Source organism: Tachyglossus aculeatus, chromosome 1, assembly GCF_015852505.1.
Source record: "Tachyglossus aculeatus isolate mTacAcu1 chromosome 1, mTacAcu1.pri, whole genome shotgun sequence".
NCBI classification, from domain to species: domain Eukaryota; kingdom Metazoa; phylum Chordata; class Mammalia; order Monotremata; family Tachyglossidae; genus Tachyglossus; species Tachyglossus aculeatus.
The window spans coordinates 31,201,763-31,219,446 of record NC_052066.1 but is presented as its reverse complement, the minus strand read 5'-3'; the positions used below and the strand labels follow the sequence as shown (position 1 = coordinate 31,219,446).

At 40.9% G+C, this 17,684-nt stretch overlaps 1 non-coding gene across 1 annotated transcript; it reads left to right on the top strand.

The window, feature by feature from the left end:
* The first annotated feature begins 7,051 nt into the window (after positions 1 to 7,051).
* On the top strand, positions 7,052 to 7,124 carry TRNAV-AAC. Its single transcript has one exon. It is a non-coding gene; the product is annotated as a tRNA-Val (tRNA).
* The last annotated feature ends 10,560 nt before the right edge of the window (positions 7,125 to 17,684 follow it).

Below are 17,684 nucleotides of genomic sequence, written 5' to 3'. Positions count from 1 at the left end.
GCGTGCGCGGCAGGGCGCAGGCTGGGCCGCCGCCATTCCGAGGCCTGGAGGACAGTCAGTCAGTCGATCAATCAGTCAATCAATCATCAATCAATCAATCAATCACATTTACTGAGCGCTTACCGTGCGCAGAGCACTGGACTAAGCTCTTGGAAACTACAATTCGGCCACAGACAGAGACCATCCCTACCCATCAGCAGGCTCACAGTCTAGGAGGGCTCACCTGTATATATGTATACATGTCCATATTTATTACTTTATTTATTTATTTTACTTGTACCTATCTATTAATAGTAATAATAATAATGGCATTTATTAAGCGCTTACTATGTGCAAAGCACTGTTCTAAGCGCTGGAGAGGTTACAAAGTGATCCGGTTGTCCCACGGGGGGCTCACAGTCTTAATCCCCATTTTACAGGTGAGGTAACTGAGGCCCAGAGAAGTGAAGTGACTTGCCCAAAGTCACACAGCTGGCAATTGGCAGAGGCGGGATTTGAACCCATGACCTCTGACTCCAAAGCCCGTGCTCTTTCCACTGAGCCATGATGCTTCTCTATTCTATTTATTTTTATTTTGTTAGTGTGTTTTGGTCTTGTTCTCTGTCTCCCCCTTCTAGACTGTGAGCCCACTGTTGGGTCGGGACTGTCTCATGTTGCCAGCTTGTACTTCTCAAGCGCTTAGTACAGTGCTCTACACACAGTAAGCGCTCAATAAATATGATTGATTGATAGAAGGAGGAAGACAGACAAAACAAAACGTGTAGACAGGCATCAGTAGCATCAGTGTAAATAAATAGAATTATAGCTATTCATTCATTCAATCGTATTTATTGAGCGCTTACTGTGTGCAGAGCACTGGACTAAGCGCTTGGGAAGTACAAATTGGCAACATATAGAGACGGCCCCTAATAATAATAATAATAATAACAATGATTATGGCATTTGTTAAGCACTTACTATGTGCAAAGCACTGTTCTAAGCGCTGGGTTGTTCCAAGGTTGTACAAGCTGATCAGGTTGTCAATCAATCAATCAATCGTATTTATTGAGCGCTTACTGTGTGCAGAGCACTGGACTAAGCGCTTGGGAAGTACAAGTTGGCAACATATAGAGACGGTCCCTACCCAACAGTGGGCTCACAGTCTAGAAGGGGGCTCACAAGCTGATCAGGTTGTCCCACGTGGGGCTCACAGTCTTAATCCCCATTTGACAGATGAGGTAACTGAGGCACAGAGAAGTGAAGTGACTTGCCCAAAGTTACACAGCTGACAATTGGTGGTTTCAGGATTTGAACCCATGACCTCTGACTCCAAAGCCTGGGCTCTGTCCACTGAGCCACGCTGCTTCTCATAAGCTGTGTATCCTGTCAGTCAGGCAGTCGTATTTATTGAGCACTTACTGTGTGCGAAGCACTGTACTAAGCGCTTGGGAGGGTACAAAAGAACAATAAACAGACACGTTCCCTGCCCACAGTGAGCTGACAGTCTAGAGGGGGAGACAGACAGAGACAGACATGAATAGAAATGAATAAATAACAGATCCGGACAGAAGTCTCCCAAGGGTTTAGTACAGTGTTCTGCACAAAACGGGCTCACAGTCTAGAAGGGGGAGACAGACAACGAAACAAAATATCAATCAATCAATCAATCAATCGTATTTATTGAGCGCTTACTGTGTGCAGAACACTGTACTAAGCGCTTGGGAAGTACAAGTCGGCAACACATAGAGACAGTCCCTACCCAACAGCGGGCTCACAGTCTAGAAGGGGGAGACGGACAACAAAACCAAACATACTAACAAAATAAAATAAATAGAATAGATATGTACAAGATAAATAAATCATCATCATCATCATCATCAATCGTATTTATTGAGCGCTTACTGTGTGCACAGCACTGGACTAAGCGCTTGGGAAGTACAAGTTGGTAACATATAGAGACAGTCCCTACCCAGCAGTGGGCTCACAGTCTAAAAGGCGGAGACAGAGAACAAAACCAAACATACTAACAAAATAAAATAAATAGAATAGATACGTACAAGTAAAATAAATAGAGTAATAAATATGTACAAACATATATATATACAGGTGCTGTGGATAAATAGAGTAATAAATATGTACAAATACACACAAGTGCTGTGGGGGAAAGAGGGTAGAGCAGTGGGAGGGAGTGGGGGGCGGTGGGGAGGGGAGAATAATAATAATCATTATTATTATTATGGTATTTGTTGAGCGCTTACTATGTGCCAAGCACTGTTCTAAATGCTGGGATAGATACAAGTTAATCAGGTTGTCCCACGTGGGGCTCACAGTTTTAGTCAGAGGTCCTGGGTTCTAATCCGGTTTGTCAGCTGTGTGACTTTGGGCAAGTCACTTAACCTCTCTGGGCCTCAGTTCCCTCATCTGGAAAATGGGGATTAAGGCTGTGAGCCCCACATGGGACAACCTGATTGCCTTGTATGTCCCCCAGCGCTTACAGCAGTGTTTGGCACTTAGTAAGCACTTAACAAATACCGTAATTATCAGCACTTAGCACATAACGCTTGGTACATAGTAAGTGCTTAATTGGGGATTAAGGCTGTGAGCCCCACCTGGGGCAGCCTGATGACCTTGTGTCCCCCCCGGGGTTTAGAACAGTGCTTTGCACATAGTAATCACTTAACAAATGCCATCATTATTATTATTCCCCCCATCTTACCTCCCTCCCTACCCCACAGCACCTGTATATATGTATATATGTTTGTACATATTTTTTTTACTCTATTTATTTATTTATTTATTTAATTTATTTGTACATATCTATTCTATTTATTTTATTTTGTTAGTATGTTTGGTTTTGTTCTCTGTCTCCCCCTTTTAGACTGTGAGCCCACTGTTGGGTAGGGACTGTCTCTATATGTTGCCAATTTGTACTTCCCAAGCGCTTAGTACAGTGCTCTGCACATAGTAAGCGCTCAATAAATACGATTGATGATGATGATGATGATATTATTATTATTAATCCCCATTTTATGAATTAGGTCACTGAGGCCCAGAGAAGTTAGGCTGCTTGTCCATGGTCACACAGCAGACAAGTAAGCCTTTTAGACTGTGAGCCCACTGTTGGGTAGGGACTGTCTCTATATGTTGCCAACTTGTACTTCCCAAGCGCTTAGTACAGTGCTCTGCACACAGTAAGCGCTCAATAAATACGACTGATTGATTGGCAGAGCGGAATTAGAACCCACGACCTCTGACTCCCAAACCCGGGATCTTTCTATGAAATTTCCCTGGTGCTCAGGGCAAAGCAAGAGAAGGGAGGGGAGAGACAGAGCGGACACCAGCGCTTAGAGCAGTGCTTGGCACATAGTAAGCGCTTAACAAATACCACGGAGAGATTGTTCATTCATTCATTCATTCATTCATTCAGTCAGTCAGTCAGTCAGTCACATCATGGCTTTGCGGGGAGAGCTCAGGCCTGGGAGCCGGAGGTCATGGGTTCGGATCCCGCTCCGCCACTGGTCAGCTGTGTGACTTTGGGCAAGTCACTTAGAGAAGCAGCGTGGCTCAGTGGAAAGAGCCCAGGCTTTGGAGTCAGAGGTCATGGGTTCGAATCCCGCCTCCGCCACTTGTCAGCTTGTGTGACTCTGGGCAAGTCACTTCACTTCTCTGGGCCTCAGTTCCCTCATCTGGAAAATGGGGATTAAGTCTGTGAGCCCCACGTGGGACCACTTGGTTACCTTGTATCTACCCCAGCGCTTAGAACAGTGCTTTGCACATAGTAAGCACTTAATAAATGCCATCATTATTATTATTATTCACTTCTCTGGGCCTCAGTTCCCTCATCTGTACAATGGTTGGTTACCTTGTATCTACCCCAGCGCTTAGAACAGTGCTTTGCACATAGTAAGCGCTTAAGAAATGCCATCATCATTATTATTATTATTATTCACTTCTCTGGGCCTCAGTTCCCTCATCTGTACAATGGGGAGATTAAGACTGTGAGCCCCACGTGGGACAACCCGATCACCTTGTATCCCCCCAGTGCTTAGAACGGTGCTTGGCACATAGTAAGCGCTTAATAAATGCCATCATTATTATTCTAATCCCCTGCCACCTGTCTGCCGGGCGACCTTGGGCAAGTCACTTGACTTCTCCGTGCCTCAGTTCCCTCATCTGTAAAATGGGGTTGAAGACTGTGAGCCCCACGTGGGACAACCTGATTACCTTGTATCTACCCCCCAACTTAGAACAGTGCTTGGCACATAGTAAGCACTTAACAAATACCGTAATTATTATTATTATTATTTATGAAGCGCTTACTGTGCACAGAGCACTGTGCTAAGCGCTTGGAAAGTACAATACAGCAATAAAGAGAGACAACCCCTGCCCACAATGAGCTCACAGTCTAGAGGGAGGCAGACATCATGTTGTTCATTCGGCCGTATTTATTGAGCCCTTACTGTGGGCAAAGCACCATACTAAGCGCTTAGTACAGCGCTTTACTCCCAGGAAGCCTAGCCTATGTGCCTCAGTTTCCTCAACTGTAAAATGGGGACTGAGAGCCCCATTTGGGACAACCTGATCACCTTGTATCCTCCCCAGCGCTTAGTACAGTGCTTGGCACATAATAAGCGCTTCGCAGCGTGGCTCAGTGGAAAGAGCCCGGGCTTTGGAGTCAGAGGTTATGGGTTCAAATCCCGGCTCTGCCAACTGTCAGCTGTGTAACTTTGGGCAAGTCACTTGACTTCTCTGGGCCTCAGTTCCCTCATCTGGAAAATGGGGATTAAGACTGTGAGCCCCCCGTGGGACCACCTGATCACCTTGTAACCTCTCCAGCGCTTAGTCTTTTAGACTGTGAGCCCACTGTGGGGTAGGGACTGTCTCTATATGTTGCCAATTTGTACTTCGCAAGCGCTTAGTACAGTGATCTGCACATAGTAAGCGCTCAATAAATACGATTGATTGATTGATTGATTAGAACAGTGCTTTGCACATAGTAAGCGCTTAACAAATGCTAAAAAATGCCATTATTATTATTATCATCATTATTGTTATTACTAAATGAAGTGCTCAAGCGGGAGTCTAAAGCTTGGGAAGGGGGGAAGATGGTGTCAGTTTTGACTGTATTGGCCAGCCGCTCAAGCGCTTAGTATAGCAATAATAATAATAATAACGGTATTTGTTAAGCGTTTACTATGTGCCGAACACTGTTCTAAGCGCTGGAGGAGATACAAGGTGATCAGGTTGTCCCACGGGGGGCTCACAGTCTTCATCCCCATTTTACAGATGAGGGAACTGAGGCCCAGAGAAGTGAAGTGTGAGGCCCAAGGTCACACGGCTGACAAAGTCATCAGTTCATATCATTCATCGCCAACGGATCGCAAACTCTAATTCCGGGCGTCTTCAAGCGCTTAGTCCAGTGCTCTGCACACAGTAAGCGCTCAATAAATACGATTGAATGAATGAATGAACTGAGCGCCTACTGTGTGCAGAGCACTGTACTAAACGCTTGGGAAGTACAAATCTGCAACATCTAGAGACGGTCCCTACCCAACAACGAACCCACAGTCTAGAAGGGGGAGACAGACAACAAAACAAAACAAGTAGACAGGCATCAACAGCATCCAAATAGATAAATAGAATTATATAGACACATCATTTTACAGATGAGGGAACTGAGGCCCAGAGAAGTTAAGTGACTTGCCCAAGGTCACACAGCTGACAAAGTCATCAATTCATATCATTCATTGCCGACGGATCGCAAACTCTAGTTACCGGGCGTCTCCCAGCGCTTAGAACGGTGCTTTGCACATAGTAAGCGCTTAATAAATGCCATCATTAATCTTAATGTTAAATTATTACAATATACTATATATTATATAATATTACAATAATAATAATTTTAAAGCAGAACAGTGCTTTGCAAGTAGTAAGTGCTTAATAAATGCCATTAATAATAATAATAACAATGGTATTTTATTAAGCGCTTACTACATGCAAAGCAGAACAGTGCTTTGCATGTAGTAAGCGCTTAATAAATGCCATTAATAATAATAATAATAATAATGGTATTTAGTAAGCGCTTACTATGTGCAAAGCAGAACAGTGCTTTGCACGTAGTAAGGGCTTAATAAATGCCATTAATAATAATAACAATGGTATTTATTAAGCGCTTACTACGTGCAAGGCAGAACAGTGCTTTGCACATAGTAAGCGCTTAATAAATGCCATTATTAATAATAATTTTAAATTATTATAGCATAATATATTATATAATATAATAATAATAATTTTAAAGCAGAACAGTGCTTTGCACGTAGTAAGCGCTTAATAAATGCCATTAATAACAATAATAAATGCCATTAATAATAATTTTATTAAATAATAATATATCATTATATAGTAAATAATAATATAATTATGTATTATTATAATTATATACTGATAATACATATTATTTATTAAATAATATAACACTAATAGTAATGGTATTTATTAAGTATTAAGGTATTTATTCAGTAAATTTATTTATTTATTAATAATAATAATAATGATGACATTTATTAGTCATTATTAATAATATAGCATTAGTATTGCACAGTAAGCGCTCAATAAATACGATTGATTGATTGATTAAGCGCTTACAACGTGCAAAGCAGAGCAGTGCTTTGCACGTAGTAAGCGCTTAATAATAATAATAATGGCATTTATTAAGCGCTTACTACGTGCAAAGCACTGCTCTAAGCGCTGGGGAGGTTCCAAGGTAATAAGGTTGTCCCACGGGGGGGGGGGCTCACAGTCTTCAACCCTATTTTACAGAATAAATAGAATAATAAATATGTACAAATCTACACCAGTGCTATGGTAGGGGAAGGGGGTAGAACAGAGGGAGGTTAATCAATCAATTAAGCGTCATTGTCCAGGGTTCCTCTCTTTTAGTTTCTCCTTTTACCTTCCTGCACAATAAAAAGTTCAACAAAACATAGTGCATGTCAATATAATTTATTTAAAATGAAAGAAATGGGTGAGAAGAGTGTCTATCAGGGGTAACTCGAAGGCTTTAAGGCAGGAAGTTTCCGTAGTGTAGTGGTTATCACGTTCGCCTAACACGCGAAAGGTCCCCGGTTCGAAACCGGGCGGAAACATTTTTATTTTTTCTCCAGGGCTGGCCTACAAAATCTCCCCAAAATACTACAAAATATCCCTAAAATGCCTGTCCTCCTAATTTGCTCCAGGGCTGGCCTACAAAATCTCCCCAAAATACTACAAAATATCCCTAAAATGCCTGTCCTTCTAATTTTCTCCAGGGCTGGCCTACAAAATGTCCCCAAAATACTACAAAATATCCCTACAATGCCTGTCCTCCTAATTTTCTCCAGGGCTGGCCTACAAAATCTCCCCAAAATACTACAAAATATCCCCAAAATGCCCGCCCTCCTAACTTTAGTCACTCTCTTTACTTTTTCAAGACCAAATGCATCAAAACGAATAAATCCTGTTTTCATTCTCTTCACTTCTTCAAGGCTAAATTCATCCAAAGGAACAAATTCAGTTTTCTTTCTCTTCACTTTTTCAAGGCCAAATTCGTCCAAATGAACAAATTCTGTTTTCTTTCTCTTCACTTTTTCAAGGCCAAATTCATCAAAATGAACAGATTCTGTTTTCTTTCTCTTCACTTTTTCAAGGCCAAATTCATCCAAACGAACAAATTCTGTTTTCTTTCTCTTCATCATCATCATCAATCGTATTAATTGAGCGCTTACTTTTTCAAGACCAAATTCATCCCAACAAACAAATTCAGTTTTCTTTCTCTTCACTTTTTCAAGGCTAAATTCATCCAAACGAACAAATTCTGTTTTTTTTTCTCTTCACTTTTTCAAGGCTAAATTCATCCAAACGAACAAATGCTGTTTTCTTTCTCTTCACTTTTTCAAGGCCAAATTCATCCAAACGAACAAATTCTGTTTTCTTTCTCTTCAGTTTTTCAAGGCCAAATTCATCCAAACGAACAAATTCTGTTTTCTTTCTCTTCAGTTTTTCAAGGCCAAATTCATCAAAACGAACAAATTCTGTTTTCTTTCTCTTCACTTTTTCAAGGCCAAATTCATCCAAACGAACAAATTCTGTTTTCTTTCTCTTCATTATCATCATCAATCGTATTTATTGAGCGCTTACTTTTTCAAGACCAAATTCATCCCAACAAACAAATTCTGTTTTCTTTCTCTTCACTTTTTCAAGGCTAAATTCATCCAAACGAACAAATTCTGTTTTCTTTCTCTTCAGTTTTTCAAGGCCAAATTCATCCAAACGAACAAATTCTGTTTTCTTTCTCTTCACTGTTTGAAGGCCAAATTCAGCCAAATGAACAAATTCTGTTTTCTTTCTCTTCACTTTTTCAAGACCAAATGCATCCAAACGAACAAATTCTGTTTTCTTTCTCTTTACTTTTTCAAGGCCAAATTCATCAAAACGAACAAATTCTGTTTTCTTTCTCTTCACTTTTTCAAGGCCAAATTCATCCAAACGAACAAATTCTGTTTTCTTTCTCTTCACTTTTTCAAGGCCAAATTCATCCCAACGAAAAAATTCCGTTTTCTTTCTCTTCACTTTTTCAAGGCCAAATTCATCCAAATGAACAAATTCTGTTTTCTTTCTCTTCACTTCTTCAAGGCCAAATTCATCCCAACAAACAAATTCTGTTTTTTTTCTCTTCACTTTTTCAAGGCCAAATTCATCAAAATGAACAAATTCTGTTTTCTTTCTCTTCACTTTTTCAAGGCCAAATTCATCAAAACGAATAAATTCTGTTTTCTTTCTCTTTACTTTTTCAATGCCAAATTCATCAAATTAGAGAAGCAGGGGAAAGAGCACGGGCTTTGGAGTCAGAGGTCATCAGTTCAAAACCCGATTCCACAGCTTGTCAGCTGTGTGACTTTGGGCAAGTCACTTAACTTCTCTAAGCCTCAGTTTCCTCATCTGTAAAATGGGGATTAAGACTGTGAGCACCCGTGGGACAACCTGGTTGCCTTGTAACTTCCCCAGTGCTTAGAACAGTACTTTGCACATAGTAAGTGCTTAATAAATGCCATTATTATTATTATTATTATCAAAACGATTAAATTCTGTTTTCTTTCTCTTTACTTTTCCAAGCCCAAATTCATCAAAACAAATAAATTCTGCTTTCTTTCTCTTTACTTTTTCAAGCCCAAATTCATCAAAACGAATCATTTCTGTTTTCTTTCTCTTTACTTTTCCAAGCCCAAATTCATCAAAACGAATAAATTCTGTTTTCTTTCTCTTTACTTTTTCAAGGCCAAATTCATCAAAATGAATACATTCTGTTTTCTTTCTCTTTACTTTTCCAAGCCCAAATTCATCAAAACGAATAAATTCTGTTTTCTTTCTCTTTACTTTTTCAAGGCCAAATTCATCAAAATGAATACATTCTGTTTTCTTTCTCTTTACTTTTCCAAGCCCAAATTCATCAAAACGAATAAATTCTGTTTTCTTTCTCTTTACTTTTTCAAGCCCAAATTCATCAAAACGAATCATTTCTGTTTTCTTTCTCTTTAGTTTTCCAAGCCCAAATTCATCAAAACGAATAAATTCTGTTTTCTTTCTCTTTACTTTTTCAAGCCCAAATTCATCAAAACGAATACATTCTGTTTTCTTTCTCTTTACTTTTCCAAGCCCAAATTCATCAAAACGAATAAATTCTGTTTTCTTTCTCTTTACTTTTTCAAGCCCAAATTCGTCCAAATGAATAAATTCTGTTTTCTTTCTCTTTACTTTTTCAAGACCAAATTCATCAAAACGAACAAATTGTTTTCTTTCTCTCTACTTTTTCAAGGCCAACTTCATCAAAACGAATAAATTCTGTTTTCTTTCTCTTTACTTTTCCAAGCCCAAATTCATCAAAACGAATAAATTATGTTTTCTCTTTACTTTTTCAAGACCAAATTCATCAAAATTAATAAATTATGTTTTCTTTCTCTACTTTTTCAAGACCACATTCATCAAAACGAATTAATTCTGTTTTCTTTAATAATAATAACGATGGCATTTGTTAAGCGCTTATTTTGTGCATAGCACTGTTCTAAGCACTGAGCACTGTTCTAAGCGCTGAGAAAGAAATAATAATGATGGCATTTGTGAAGCGCTTACTATGTGCTGGGATTAGAACCCACGACCTCTGACTCCGAAGCCCCGGCTCTTTCCACTGAGCCACTTTCTCTTTACTTTTTCAAGCCCAAATACATCAAAATAATAAATTTGCTTTTCTATCCGGGTGATAAGGTCAAAACTACCGTTTCCTCCGTTCTCTAAAAATCTTGACTAATATTTTTGTGAGAGGTTCATTTGGCAAAAGCCCGGGCTTCGGAGCCGGAGGTCGTGGGTTCTAATCCCGACTCTGCCACTTGTCTGCTGTGTGACCTTGGGCAAGCCACTTAACTTCTCTGTGCCTCAGTTACCTCATCTGTAAAATGGGGATGAAGACTGTGAGCCCCACGTGGGACAACCTGATTGCCTTGTATCTACCCCAGCGCTTAGAACAGTGTTTGGCATATAGTAAGTGCTTAACAAATACTATTATTATTAATATTATCCATTCATTCAGTGTTACAATGGAAAGAGCACAGGCTTGGGAGTTAGAGGTCTTGGGTTCTAATCCCAGCTCCGCCACTTGTCAGCTGTGTGACTTTGGGTAAGTCATTTCACTTCTCTGTGCCTCAGTTACCTTCTCTGTAAAATGGGGTGAAGACTGTGAGCCCCATGTGGGACAACCTCATTACCTTGTATCTACCCCTGTGCTTAGAACAGTGCTTGGTAGCATAGTAAGCACTTAACAAATACCCTCATTATTATTATTATCCAAATTTTGCTTTCCAAGCACTCAATACAGTGCTCTGCACACAGTAAGCGCTCAGTAAATATGATTGAATGAATAAAGAATTCAGGTTTCTGCATGTTGAAGTACCAGCAGGTCAGCCATTTGGTTATTTCGCAGAGTAACCCACAACCATTTAATAATAATAATGATAATGTTGGTATTTGTTAAGCACTTACTATGTGCCAAGCACTGTTCTAAGCGTTGGGGTGGATACAAGGTAATCAGGTTGTCTCACGTGTGGCTCACTGTCTTCATCCCCATTTTACAGATGAGGGAACTGAGGCCCAGAGAAGTGAAGTGACTTGCCCAAAGTCACACAGCTGACAAGTGGAGGAGCCGGGATTTGAACCCACGACCTCTGACTCCCAAGCCCGGGCTCTTTTCACTGAGCCACGCTGCTTCCCTTTTGAATTTCTTTCAAAACTGAATCCCCTTGGGACAATTTGTTAATTGTGCTCTATAAAAACAGACTCGTGTTGTAGAGAAAACATTCCCTAAATCTTCTATCGAGTCGTATTCAAGCCATGTAATGCAAATACGCAGTAAGAATTGTATTTATTTAGCGCTTACTATTTGCAAAGCACTGTACTAAGCCCTAGGAAGGAAAACATAAATGAAATATAGTCATGGTTCAAATGACTGGCTTAGTGGAAAAAGCACGGGTTCGGGAGTCAGAGATCGTGGGTTCTAATCCTGCCAGATTAGTCAACTTCTCTGTGCCTCAGTTACTTCATCTGTAAAATGGGGATTAAGTGTGTGAGCCCCACGTGGGGCAACCTGATTACCTTGTGTCTACCCCATCTCTTAGAACAGTGCTTGACATAGTAAGCGCTTAACAAATACCATCATTCTTATTATCATTATTATTTATTGTTACATGGTACTCTCCCAAGTGTTTAGCATAGTGCTTGACACAGTAAGCGCTTAACAAATACCATTATTCTTATTATCATTATTATTTATTGTTACATGGTACTCTCCCAAGTGTTTAGCATAGTGCTCGACACAGTAAGCGCTTAACAAATACCATTATTCTTATTATCATTATTATTTATTGTTACATGGTACTCTCCCAAGTGTTTAGCATAGTGCTTTGCTCACAGTAAGCACTCAATAAATACGATTGAATGAAAGAATGAATGAGTGAATCTAGAATGAGTTGGGGGAAGATGTTGGCAAACAGACACCTACGGAAAGGCAAACAAAAATACAATAATAATAATAATAATGGCATTTATTAAGCGTTTACTATGTGCAAAGAACTGTTCTAAGCGCTTGGGGAATACAAGGTGATCAGGTTGCCCCACCGGGGGCTCACAGTCAATCCCCATTTTACAGATGAGGTAACTGAGGCCCAGAGAAGTTAAGTGACTTGCCCAAGGTCACACAGCTGGCAATTGGTGGAGCAGGATTTGAACCCATGACCACTGACTCCAAAGCCTGGGCTCTTTCCATTGAGCCACACTGCTTCTATTGAGCCACGCTGCTTCTATACAAATAATATAATAATACAAATGACATAGGCTCAGTGAAAAGAGCCCGGGATTTGGAGTCGGAGGTCATGGGTTCAAATCCCGACTCTGTCACTTGTTAGCTGTGTGATTCTGGGCAAGTCACTTAACTTCTCTGTGCCTCAGTGACCTCAACTGTAAAATGGGGATGAAGACTGTGAGCCCCACGGGGGACAACCTGATCACCTTGTAACCTCCCCAGCGCTTAGAACAGTGCTGTGCACATAGTAAGCGCTTAATAAATGCCATTATTATTATTATTATTATTATTATTATTATTATTATTATTATTATAGGCGGTGACAAGCTGGAAAGGGGCAGCAGAATTTCAGGCTTCACATAGCTCAGACCAACAGTCACGGAAGTTACAGCCACAGCTACGCTGGTGACCTTCTCATCTGTAGCTGCATATGTCAAGTCCCTCCCCGTGGGGAGATCAATCAATCAATCAATCAATCAATCGTATTTATTGAGCTCTTACTGTGTGCAGAGCACTGTACTAAGCGCTTGGGAAGTCCAAGTTGGCAACATATAGAGACAGTCCCTACCCAATAGTGGGCTCACAGTCTAAAAGGGGGAGACAGGGAGCAAAACCAAACCTATCAAGAAAATAAAATGATATATAGATGATATAATTATAGTAGATCTGGTTGCATTTTTAAATAAAACCGCACATGCTTCAATAGTCACAAATAAAAGTCACACAGTGTGAGGCTGTTATATTACTTATATTATATATTATATATATTATATTATATTATATATATATTATACATATTATATTATATTACTCTATTTATTTATTTATTTATTTATTTTACTTGTACATATCTATTCTATTTATTTTATTTTGTTAGTATGTTTGGTTTTGTTCTCTGTCTCCCCCTTTTAGACTGTGAGCCCACTGTTGGGTAGGGACTGTCTCTATATGTTGCCAATTTGTACTTCCCAAGCGCTTAGTACAGTGCTCTGCACATAGTAAGCGCTCAATAAATACGATTGATGATGATGATGAGGCAGCACGATTCATTTAAATTGCAAGTTAAACTTCAAGGGGTGTACACTCATTCTCTTGTCACTGGTAGGGACTGTCTCTATATGTTGCCAACTTGTGCTTCCCAAGCGCTTAGTACAGTGCTCTGCACACAGTAAGCGCTCAATAAATACGATTGAATGAATGAATGAATGAATGGTAAGCTCCTTGAGGGCAGAGATCATGTTTTCTACCCCTATTGTATTCTTCCAAGGGTTTAGTACAATGCTCCCTCAGTAAATCCTACTGATGGATTTATTGATGATTCAGGATGCCTAACCTAACATTTCAGTTCTGCAATACCTTCATCATCATCATCATCAATCGTATTTATTGAGCGCTTACTGTGTGCAGAGCACTGTACTAAGCGCTTGGGAACTACAAGTTGGCAGCATATAGAGACGGTCCCTACCCAACAGTGGGCTCACAGTCTAAAAGGGGGAGACAGAGAACAAAACCAAACATACTAACAAAATAAAATAAATAGAATAGATAGGTACAGGTAAAGTAAATAAGTAAATAAATGGAGTAATAAATATGTACAAGCATATATACATATATACAGGTCAGAGCACAGACTTGGGGGCTTACTATGTGCAGAGAACTGTACTAAGCGCTTGGAAAGTCCAATTCAGCAACAAATAGAGACAATCCCTACCCAACAACAGGCTTGCAGTCTTGAAGGGGAGAGCAGAGAACAAAACCAAACGTACTAACAAAATGAAATAAATAGAATAGATATGTACTGGCAAAATAAATAAATAAATAAATAGAGTAATAAATATGTACAAGCATATATACATATATACAGGTAAGAGCACAGGCTTGGGGGCTTACTATGTGCAGAGAACTATACTAAAAGTGCTTGGAAAGTCCAATTCAGCAACAAATAGAGACAATCCCTACCCAACAACAGGCTTGCAGTCTTGAAGGGGAGAGCAGAGAACAAAACCAAACATACTAACAAAATAAAATCAATAGAATAGATATGTACTGGCAAAATAAATAAATAAATAAATAGAGTAATAAATATGTAAAGCATATATACATATATACAGGTAAGAGCACAGGCTTGGGGGCTTACTATGTGCAGAGAACTGTACTAAGTGCTTGGAAAGTACAATTCAGCAACAAATAGCTGCTCCACCACTCCACCACTTGTCAACTGCGTGACTTTGGGCAAGTCACTTAACTTCTCTGGGCCTCAGTTCCCTCATCTGGAAAATGGGGATGAAGACTGTGAGCCCCACGTGGGACAACTTGATCACCTTGTAAATTCCCCAGCGCTCAGAACAGTGCTCTGCACATAGTAAGCGCTTAATAATGCCCTTATAATAATAATAAATACAGACAATCCCTACCCAACAACAGGCTCACGGTCTGGAAGGGGAGAGCAGACAACAAAACAAAACAAAACAAAACACGTAAACAGGCATCAGTAGCATCACTGCCCATTTTTAGGAGCTTCGTAGAGAAATCCTGAAACAATAATAGTTGCATGTAAGCCCTCGACCCTCAACTTTTTTTCCAAAATCTTTCAAAAATATATTAGGGTGCCTAGGCCTCAGATCCTAGAAGGTGGTCCGAGGCTGCTGTCTGCCCTAGAGATTTGTACGTATTTACTATTCTATTTATTTTTTAATGACGTGCATTTAGCTTTAATTCTATTTGTTCTGACGACTTGACACCTGCCAACCTGGTTTGTTTTGTTGTCCGTCTTCCCCTTCTAGACCGTGAGCCCCTTGTTGGGTGGGGACCGTCTCTATATGTTGCCGACTCGTACCTCCCAAGCGCTTAGTACAGTGCTCTTCACACAGTAAGCGCTCAATAAAAATGATTGAATGAAATGAACGAATGAACTGTACTTTCCAATCGCTTAACCCAGTGCTCGGCACACAGTAATTGCTCAAAAGACACGACTGAATGAACGAATGAAATGAATAAACTGTGCAGGGCTGAGCTGGCACCTTATTTCCATCCAGAAGGGCCTCAGGCCCAACTGGCACCTCCGCATTTCGGTGTAATCAATCAATCGTATTTATTGATGTATTTATCGGTGTAAAGAACATGGTGAGGAGAGGATGATTTGGACACCTCTCTACATGTTTTATTTTGTCGTCTGTCTCCTCTTCCTAGACTGTGATCCCGTTGTTGGGTAGGGACCGTCTCTATACCGCGCCAACTTGTAATAATAATAATAATAATGATGGTATTTGTTAAGCACTTACTATGTGCAAAGCACTGTTCTAAGTGCCGGGGAGGTTACAAGGTGATCAGGTTGTCCCACCGGGGCCTCACAGTTTTAACCCCCATTTTACAGATGAGGTAACTGAGGCCCAGAGCAGTTGTGACTTGCCCAAAGTCACACAACTGACAGTTGGCGGAGCTGGGATTTGAACCCATGACCTCTGACTCCAAAGCCCGGGCTCTTTCCACTGAGCAACGCTGCTTCTCCTGCGCTTCCAGTTTTAACCCCCCTTTTAGACTGTGAGCCCACTGTTGGGTAGGGACTGTCTCTGTATGTTGCCAATTTGTACTTCCCAAGCGCTTAGTACAGTGCTCTGCACATAGTAAGCGCTCAATAAATACGATCGATGATGATGATGATGAACCCTCATTTTACAGATGAGGTAACTGAGGCCCAGAGAAGTTAAGTGACTTGCCCAAAGTCACACAGCTGGTAATTGGCGGAGCCGGGATTTGGACCCACGACCTCTGACTCCAAAGCCCGGGCTCTTTCCACTGCTTCTCCTGCACTTCCCAAGCGCTTAGTCCAGTGCTCTGCATAGAGTCAGTGCTCAATAAATACGATTGAATGAAATGAATGAATGAACTGTGCTTTCCAAGCGCTTAGCCCACTGCTCTGCACACATTAATTTGCTCAATAGACAAGAATGAATGAACGAATGAAATGAATGAACGAATGAAATGAATAAACTGTGCAGGACTGGGCTGGCGTCTTGTTTCCATCCAGAAGGGCCTCAGGCCCAAATGACGAGGAGCTGTGCTAGGTGGTGATGACCTGCTGCTCGCTCGGGTGATTAAGTGTGCAAAAAAAGATGCTCGAGGCGTGTGTGCACATGAATGTGAGTGTGCAAAAAGGATGCTTGGGGCCTGTGTGCACGTGAGTGTGCAAAAAAGGATGTTTGGGGCGTATGTGTACAAAAAGGATGCTTGGGGCCTGTGCACGTGAGTGTGCAAAAAAGGATGCTTGGGGCGTATGTGTGCAAAAAGGATGCTTGGGGCCTGTGCACGTGAGAGTGCCAAAAGGATGCTTGGGGCCTGTCTATTCTATTTGTTTTATCTTGTTAGTATGTTTGGTTTTGTTTTCTGTCTCCCCCTTCTAGACTGTGAGCCCACTGTTGGGTAGGGACCGTCTCTATATGTTGCCAGCTTGTACTTCCCAAGCGCTTAGTCCAGCGCTCTGCACACAGTAAGCGCTCAATAAATACGATTGATTGACTGATTGATTGAAATGGCGCTGCCACATTGCAGTGTAAAGAACATGATGAGGAGGGGATGATTTTGACACCTTTCTACACGTTTTGTTTCGTTGTCTGTCTCCCCCCTCCTAGACTGTGAGCCCGTTGTTGGGTAGGGACCGTCTCCATATGTTGCCGACTTGTGCTTCCCAAGCGCTCAGTCCAGTGCTCTGCACACAGTAGGCGCTCAATAAATGCGATTGACTGAAATGAATGGATGAATTGTACTTTCCAAGCGCTTAACCGCTGTGTGCTCTGCACACAGTAATTGCTCAATGGACACAGCGTGGATCAGTGGAAAGAGCAAGGGCTTTGGAGTCAGAGGTCATGGGTTTGAATCCCGACTCCACCACATGTCTGCTGTGTGACCTTGGGCAAGTCACTTAACTTCTCCGAGCCTCAGTTACCTCATCTGTAAAATGGGGATTAAGACTGTGAGCCCCACGTGGGACAACTTGATCACCTTGTATCCCCACCAGCGCTTAGAACAGTGCTCTGCACATAGTAAGCGCTTAACAAATGCCATTATTATTATTATTATTATTATTATTATTAGACACGACTGAATGAACGAATGAAATGAATAAACTGCAGGGCTGAGCTGGCATCTTGTTTCCATCCAGAAGGGCCTCAGGCCCAAATGGCGCCTCCACATTGCAGTGTAATAATAATAATAATAACGATGATGGTATTTGTTAAGCACTTACTACGTGCGAAGCACTGTTCTAAGCACTGGGGAGGTTACAACGTGATCAGGTTGTCCCATGGGGGGCTCACAGTTTTAATCC